The sequence below is a fragment of the Phoca vitulina genome, unplaced genomic scaffold (assembly GCF_004348235.1).
Source record: "Phoca vitulina isolate PV1807 unplaced genomic scaffold, GSC_HSeal_1.0 scaffold9, whole genome shotgun sequence".
Classification (NCBI taxonomy): Eukaryota; Metazoa; Chordata; class Mammalia; order Carnivora; family Phocidae; genus Phoca; species Phoca vitulina.
The window spans coordinates 52,319,657-52,328,317 of record NW_022589712.1 but is presented as its reverse complement, the minus strand read 5'-3'; the positions used below and the strand labels follow the sequence as shown (position 1 = coordinate 52,328,317).

At 43.0% G+C, this 8,661-nt stretch overlaps 1 pseudogene; it reads right to left on the bottom strand.

The window, feature by feature from the left end:
- Positions 1 to 1,813: 1,813 nt before the first annotated feature.
- On the bottom strand, positions 1,814 to 2,342 carry LOC116634263 (annotated as a pseudogene).
- Between the last annotated feature and the right edge of the window lie 6,319 nt (positions 2,343 to 8,661).

Below are 8,661 nucleotides of genomic sequence, written 5' to 3'. Positions count from 1 at the left end.
GATATGGCCGAACAAAAAAGAGAAGCTAAGAAAGGAGGAGAGAGTGCCACAGGGGCTAGCTTAGGAGGGGAGGTGGGCATGGTGCAGATTCGCAGGGCAGCAGGGGAAGCCATGCTGGAGGGCCTGTGGAAAGATGACAGCAGCTAGGTGTGGGGGAAGGGAGGCAGCTAATTGGTAGAGACCCTTGAGACCCATGATTAGGAGTTTTAATTTAATTCAAGAGGCAATTGGAGCTATTGTAGGCTTCTAAGAAGGGGAGTGACATGATCAAAATGATGCTTGAGGACAATGGTTCTTGCTGCTGCGAGCAGGGTGGATTAGATGAAGGAGACCCTCGGGCAGGGAGGCTGATCTGAGGCTTTTTCAGGAATCCAGGGTTGCAGGGGCATGGCCTAGAACAGTGCTCTGGGAATGGGATGGAAGGAGCAGACCTGCAATATGTTATGGAGGATAAATATTTGTTCTTTTTAGAGCCAGACATTGGGGTAAGTGCTGGGATACCATGGGAAATAGGCATAGCAGTTGGAATGGGGAAAGACAATTCATAATATGGTGAGATAAGTCCTATGATCACTGAAGCAAAGAAATATGAGAGTGCATGGCAGGAAAAACACCTGAGTTGTGGGGAGGGACATAGGTGGTCAGGAAAGCCTTTTCTGAGGAAGTGGTATTGAAACTGGGAACTTAATGAAGAATCAGGCATTAACTGAGTGAAAAATCATTGGGAGAAGTGTTCCAGCCCGAAGCCCGAGGATGAAAGAGTAAGAGTGGAGCCAGGAGGGAAAGGCAGGAATGGTTTCCCAAAAGATTCAAGAGAGCAAGCAGGGTGGGGACCAGACCAAGAAGGGCCTTGAGTCTTCAATATGGACTGTGAGCTTTATCCTAAGAGCAGTGAGAGGCCAGAAGAGAGGCATGGTTTGTTTTTCATTTTAGAAAAACCTCTCTGGCTATGTTGTGGGAGAAAAGGATTAGGTGTGGGGGTAGTTAGGATGAGAGGCTTGCCATAGTCTATAGGGAGAGATGATTAGGAAGTAGTGATGGAGACAGGTAAATATTTAAGATGTAGAATTTATGGGATGTAGGGAGCCTGGGGGGCTCAGTGCCTTAAGCCTCTAACTCTTGATTTCAGCTCAGGTCATGATCTCAGGATCATGAGATAGAGCCCCATGTCGGGCTCCACACTAGGCATGGAGACTGCTGGAGATTCTCTTTGTCCCTCTCTTTCTGTCCCTCCTGCTTACAGCATTTGTAGAATCCTCAGAAGGGTATTGCCTCAACAATGGAGAATGATTATTACCCCTGAACTAAACACTATTCTAGTTTATTCTATAACCTCTTAAATGTAAGGCCCAAAAGGATCAAATGATTTCCAAGTAACTTAAGTGTATTTCAGAACAATGTTGAAGTATATTTATAAAAATCCCAAAATATCTATCACCCAACAAGGTAAAGTTCACAATGTCGGCCATCCCATCAAACATGAACATGTATACAAAGAAGCAAGAAAATATGCACCATTGTGCAGAAATAGCAATCAATTGAAGCTAATCCAGACCTGGTATAGATGTGGAATTAGCAGACGGTATTAAATGGTATTTTCCATATGTTCAAAACGTTATGTAGAAACATGGAAGATTTTTTTTTTTTACCAGCTGCTGCAAGAGGCTTTATTGTTTCCATTTGGTCCGTGGTTGGGAGAACCAGGGTGGTTAAAAAATGCGTAGCGGCTTCAGGGAGAGGCTCGGGCAGAAGTCCTGGCAGCAGGGGGGGATGCCTGAGGGACCCCTGAAAGGCTGCTGGGCTCCAGAGGCTGTTAGTCATGCTTGAGGGTGAGCCTTTCAAAGAGATACTCACCCAGCCCAGCCTGGGTGCCAGCCACCCTGCGAAGGTTAGACAGGTGGTTGTCCATCTTCTTGATGAGTTTCATCTCCTCACCCAGGAAGTGGTTCTCTAGGAAGTCACAGAGATGGGGGTCTGCATGGGCAGAACCCAGAGCAGGTAGATCCAAAAGGGCCTGGTTCAGGTTCTTCTCCAGAACCAGGGCAGCTTCCATGGCATCCAGGGTTTTACCCCACTCATAGGATGGCTTCTGCACATCTTGGAAGAGGGCACTGCCGCCACCATGGTTTTGCATCTTCAAGAGATGCTCAGCGCCCTCTCATTTCTCCTCAGCCAACTTGTAGAGGAAGGGGCCCACGCCCTCCAGAGCCACATCTTTGCAGTCCAAATAGAAGCTCAGAGAGAGGTAGATGTAGGAGGCCCACACATGCACATTGACCAGGCTATTGGTTGTCAGCAGCCTCCATCTCAGTGGAATAATTCTGACAAATCTGGGAGCTCATGGTTGATCTGTCATAAGGAACTAAGCTCAAAATAGGGTATTGGCTAGATCCAGAGGCAGAGGGTGGCCGAGAAGATGGCTCCAAAAGTTGCAACTAGAAAAAAGTTTGGAGGGGTGGTTGGAGGCTGGTAGAAGGGGCATCCCCGGATCTGTTCCAACCAAATACTGTTGAAGCAAGAGACAGATCCGTGGGACTGCCAGGTGCACCAGAAGATATTTTTAAAAACCCAAATCTAGAGATTAAACCTACAATGTCTGAGATAAAATATACACTGGATGCGATTAATAGCAGATTAAACTTAGCAAATTAGTGAGATTGAAGAAAATATTCAAAATGAAATTTGGAGAGAAAAAAGAAATGTAAAATTGAACAGTGCATCAGTGATCTGTGGGACAACTTAAAGCAGCTTTGTATACATATTATATTAATAGATAATATTTAATATAGACATATTTACATAATACAAATATATTATATATTCATATTTATATTAAATATTGATATATAATATTAACATTTAACAATTCGAGCCTCCAAAGAAAGGGAAGGAGAACAGAAAAACATTTGGAGAAATAACGGCTGAAAATTTTTCAAAGTTTGTTGAAAACTATAAACTCAGGTCCAAGGAATTTAAAAACCCCAAGCACAAGAATCATGAAGAAAACTACTCCAAGACACATCATAATCAAATTGCTTTCAATACCTTATAAATAGGAAAGAAAAAATACACATTATATATAGAGAGGAACAATTAAAATGAAAACAGATTTTTCATTGGCAGTGAAATAGTGGAACAACACTTTAAAAAAACAAAAACCTGTCAGCCCACAATTCTATACCCAGCAAAAATATCTTTCAGAAAACAAAGCAAAATAAAATGCTTTTAGACAGAGAAAAGCTGAAAAAATTCATCACTAGAAGAACTGCATGGCAGAGGACCCATTATTCTAGAACTAAGTTAGGCCCGCTACAAGAGCAAGTACTTTATCTAATATGAGGCCTCTGTTCTGGCTAGCAGAAATGCAAACTACTCCCAGCCCTGCATGAGCTTTGAGCATTTGATTATCCTACTGTTTTTAGAGTGGTTTATTTCCAGGCCTTGGGGAGTTTCCTCTTATATATGCTCAGATCAGTACTCAGCCAAAGACTCAAAGGAACTCCTGTGTAGCTCTCTGGAGTTCACCTCCCTTTACTCTTATAATCTACACCTCAGATTCCCCAAACTTGGATCTCTGCCTTTCAACTCAGCTAGATCATCAGGCTCTGTTTAGTTTCTTTCTTCTTGACCTATAGCCTAGAAATTGCCTCCAGACAATGAGCTATAGTACTGATAAGTCTTCCTTTGTTTCTTTACCTTCTCTCAGGATTACAGTCTTGCATGACCTGTTGTCCAATGTCTGGATACTTTTGTTTCAAATATGTTGTCTGGTGTTCTAGTAGTTTATGGTAGAAGGGACATTCCTGTAGCATTTAATCCCTCATAGACTGAAACAAAAATCTTTCAGGTTAATTTTAACTCTCCCAATTGTCACTGTGCTCATTGCCTTTGGGATCCAGTCCTTGCCAAGTAAAATCCAACTCCAATGTATATTATATGGGAAATTTGAGAGAGAAGATATTTACTCTACCAGGAGTGGGACCTGAATGAATGAAGGGCAGGAGGAAAGCAGGGAGAGAAGTCAAGGTGTTAGCCAGGTTTCTGACTTGGGTGTTGAAGAGATGGTGGGCATGTTGACTTTGAAGATTTGATAAATAATACTTAAATCTTGGACAAGAAATCTGGGCTGGGCTGGAAAACCACATTCCATTGTTATCATTGTACAAGTAACAGTTCAAGCTTGGAAATAAATGCAATTGGGAAAAGAGATTATATAAAGGAAAAGATAAATAGGCCAGGGGGAGAATTGTGAGTAATGGCAATATTTTGGAAGATAAGATAAAAAGAAAGAGGCATACAAGGAAGAGACTGACCAGCCTTGGGAGAATTGGAAGGAAATTTGGAAGAGAGAGAAAAAGAATGATCAGCTCTGTGAATGAAACAAAGATAGTACTGAAAATTGACCATTTGCCCTGGCAGCGGTCTTTGCAAGAGAAATGTCTGTAGATGATGCCAGGCTGAAGCAAGCTTAGGAGTGAAAAGACAAAGTGAACATAATGAATGTAGATGACTCTGAAAATTGGATGAGAAGGGAAGGAGGAAGATAGAGTCACAGCTGTGGGAGATGGAGGATCTCTGAGAGATAAGCATAGTTTTTCTTTTTTCTTTTTAATTAAAACTGGACTTGTTCATGGCATGAGGGAGAAGTTTGAAGGAATTGGAGAGAGAGAAGATGCATGATGAAGGGAAGTCCCATAGGAGACCGAAGGAGGAAGAAATCAAGCACTCAAGGAGCCCAGTGATGACTGCTTCCCATACAGTGAAACAATATTTTGTAAGGAAAGTAATCATGGATGTTCTCTCTTCCCTCCCCTTCCTGCAATACTTTTCCTCCTTTCCAAAAAATATGCATGATTTATATGCTCTGTAAGTTTGGATGGTTACACATCAGGTTTCCTTAAGGCAGAATGGTTTCTACATCAGAGTGCAGGACCCAGCACTCCCACAGTGTTCCTTTGAGGTCATTGGCTAGGAAGGACATGGGATAAAAATCCAGTCACCTGTTTTGAGTCAAGAAGTGTTTTGAGACCTGTTTACATATAATGTATTTTGCCAAGGAGAGTCTCATGAGGTCAGTCATTCAGTGACTATTCAATGGGCATTGGACACTGCCATTGAGAAGGAAGTCCCTGCCGTTGAGGAATCTACCACCCAGGTGTAGAGGAGACAGACATGCTCGAGACACTAAACTGATGACGCTAACCGTGGGTGCTGACCAGTGCACAATATGGATGCTCTGGACAAAAGGGGATCTCCAAAAGTGTAGGTGGGTTGGGCAAGGCTTCTTATAGACGCAGGGCTTGAGCTGGTCCCTGGAAGGGGTTTTACAGACTGGGACTTCATATGAACAAATGCATAGAGTTTGCATTCTGTTTTGTGTTAAATGTGGTGCATTTAAAATGCAGTCACGCATCCTGTCCGACCATGGCTGAGGGTCCAGAAGTGGGAAGTAGTAATGCTGGAACCACGGTTGGGCCATTTCTCAAGATGATGGCAGAAAGCAAGGCTGACACCAATGACTAAAAGCACCTATACTCCTAACTGACATCAATAGCTAAAAACAATGAATTGGATAAGTATTGTCCAGCACCTATTGGAAAGAAACCACTAAGTGATATTTTTCTAAAGTTACCTCAATTTGCTCACGGAGGCAAGAATCGGGGTTGAAGGAAAATGAAATCCTTTAGAAATGGACATTTTAGAGCCTTTTACTTTTTGTGTCAAATTGCCGCTGGGAAGAAAAAATTGGAGGGAATGACAGAAGTGCTCTAGGTCTTGATTGTGGTGTTTATATGGGGGCAAACATTTGTCCAAACCCATTGAATTGCACACTTAAATGGGTGTGTTTTATTGTGTGTGAAGTACACCTCAAAAAAGTTTATTTTTAAAAAGCAATTTGCACAATAAAAAATATCAGAATGCATCTATAAACACAGACATACATATAATGCATACATGCATACATACATCACTGCCCCTGGACTTCCTACCTTTCAGCTAAGCAATACCATTTTGGAAACAGTTTAGGACTTTCACGGAGTAAGCAGGAAAAGAAAAAGATTTTGAGTTACAAAGTGAGTGGAAACAAAATTTTCCAATTAACTATTATGATTATTAACCAGCCAGCATGGGTTTTTATAATTAATGATCCCAGGGGTTTTTATGACTTTCATTTTTCTTTTGCCCTTGAACATGTTCTTCTGGAAGCCAATCATGGGAATGTGCTGTAGGGGGTGAGAGGCATAACTTACTGGGTGTAATTACCTCCCTAGACATTGTATTAGGGGCACAGATACACTTAAACTGGCATTTTAGAATCTCTCTTTTCCAGCCTATAAGTGCATGTGTTTGCTGTATTATTTAGAATATCCAATTCTGAGATGCCTGGGTGGCTCAGTTGGTTAAGAAATCTGGCTTCGGCTCAGGTCATGATCCCAGGATTCTGGGATCAAGTCCTGCATCAGGTTCCCTACTCATTAGGGAGTCTGCTTCTCCCTCTCTCTCTGCCACTCCCCACCCCTCATGCTTGCTCTCTCTCTTTCTCTCTCTCTCTCTCACATTCTCGCTCTCTCTCAAATAAATAAAATCATTTTTTAAAAAGAATATCCAATTCTGCTATAAAAGAAGTGAAACACCTTAGATAAAACTCATAAGAATGGTTCAGCATAGATAGAAAGTAAATGAGTAGCTTATGAGAGCTAGAACTCCTAGGATCTGTTAAGTGTAGATGAGTGAGCAAATAGATTATGAAACATAGCAAAAATCCATAAGATGTGCTCAGTATTAGGTAGTAAGTAAATTGGTAACCTGTAAAATATGCTATATGCTTAAAAGGACAGAACACCAAGAGTGTTACTTGTAGACCAAAAAAGGATGGAAAGACATGTCTTCAAGTATGGATTATGCTACATGAAGGCTGATAGTTACAAAACCAGCCACCTTCCAGTGATCTCAGTTTTATCCTTTATGGCCTCATGGATGCTCTGCCCCAATAATACCAATAAAACCCAGAGCTGTTCAGCACGCTAACTGGCAAGATACAGGTCTGTGCAGACATCCTTGCCCTGTGTCTTTCTAATAAAGCAAGCATGTGGTAGTTCCAGGCACCTTCTTTCTGCGGACCCACCCCACATTGTCCAGCCCCAACTCTGGTCCTCCTAATGACAACATAGGGAGAGAGAGAAAGGTAAGCTTCCTTCCACGCTGTTTGCCCCCTATCAAAAGGGTGTTAACTCACCCCATCTCTGTCCCCCTGTTTCCCATTTTGTGTTTTAAATAGATTCAATACATCTTTTTATTTAATTTGGTCCATGAGACTTTCTGTTCCAAGACCTGTGAGAAAGCTTTCCTGGGAGTGAACTTGAAGGCTGTCATTCCTTACAACACAGCCTAATTTGGGGGACCTTTAATTAAAACAGTCCTAAGTCCATTTGATATTTTAAAACATATTTAAGGTGCAAATGAAATTTTATTCCTGTGTTTCCAAACCAAATCAGTGCTTATCCATCAAGTCACTTCATCCCATGCCCTGCCAGGTAGCATGAGTGCTCATGAGATTATGAGTAGTGGGGGGGGGACCCAAACATTTTGTGCCAGGGTAGGGGAGGAGATAGAGGGTTTTAGAGGGAGAGGCACATCCCTCCATGATTCCCGTTCATTCACTGAGTTAATAAACACTTAATGAAGCCCCACCACGTTTCACTTACTGTGGTAGTGTTGAAGTGATAAACATGGGAGGGTCCCACCCTCTGGGAGCATGCTTTCTCTAGGAGGCCCCAGATGCAGGAAATCTGAATAAGCAAGCTAAGTGCAGAAGAGGTATTAATAAAGAGCCATGGGAAAGAGAGCTGGGTGTGAATGCACATGCTCAGGGATGTGTGAGTGAGTGCATGTGTGCGTGTGCGTGTGTGTGTGTGTGTGTAAAAGAAAGCAGACCTCACAGAAGATATGTCATTTTAGAGGTCTTGAAGGAGGAGTAGGAGTTTGCCTGGTGGACAGATGACCACACTTTGGCAGCCCAGGAGGAGAGATTAGCATGAAAAAAGACCCAGGCATCTGAAAGAATGTGAGTGTGGAACCTGGAGGGCCTGGGTGGGAATGGAGCACAGAACACAGAAAGAGGGAGGCAGGTGACACTACTGAGAGGTGGGCCAAATAGAGTCCTAGAATGAAAAACCCATTGTCTTCATCCTAAGTCATGCTTCCAGTGGCTCAAAATAAATAATATTTTAAAACTTGCAGTCCCCTTTGATTCCTCTCTCCCTGTCCCTCTCTCTCCTTCCATCCACACAGCGAGTCCTTCTGTTGGCTGTACCTTCAAAAACATCCAGTGCAGCCCCTTCTTACCACCTTCAAGATCCACCTGGGTCCAAGGGACTGCCATCTTTCGGTCGGATTGCGGCAATAAGCCTCTGACCATGTGTCCCTACTTCTGTCCGTACCCAGAGCTCCCCAGTACTCCGCACAACACAGCAGTGTCGGGGAGCTTGTACAAACTGAAGTTATATCGGGCGCACCTGGGTGTCTCAGTCAATTAAGTGTCTGCCTTCGGCTCAGGTCATGATCCCAGGGTCCTGGGATAGTGCTCTGCATTGGGCTCCCTGCTCAGCGGGGAGTCTGCTTTTCCCCCTCCTCCCTGCTCATGCTCTTTCTTTGGCTATC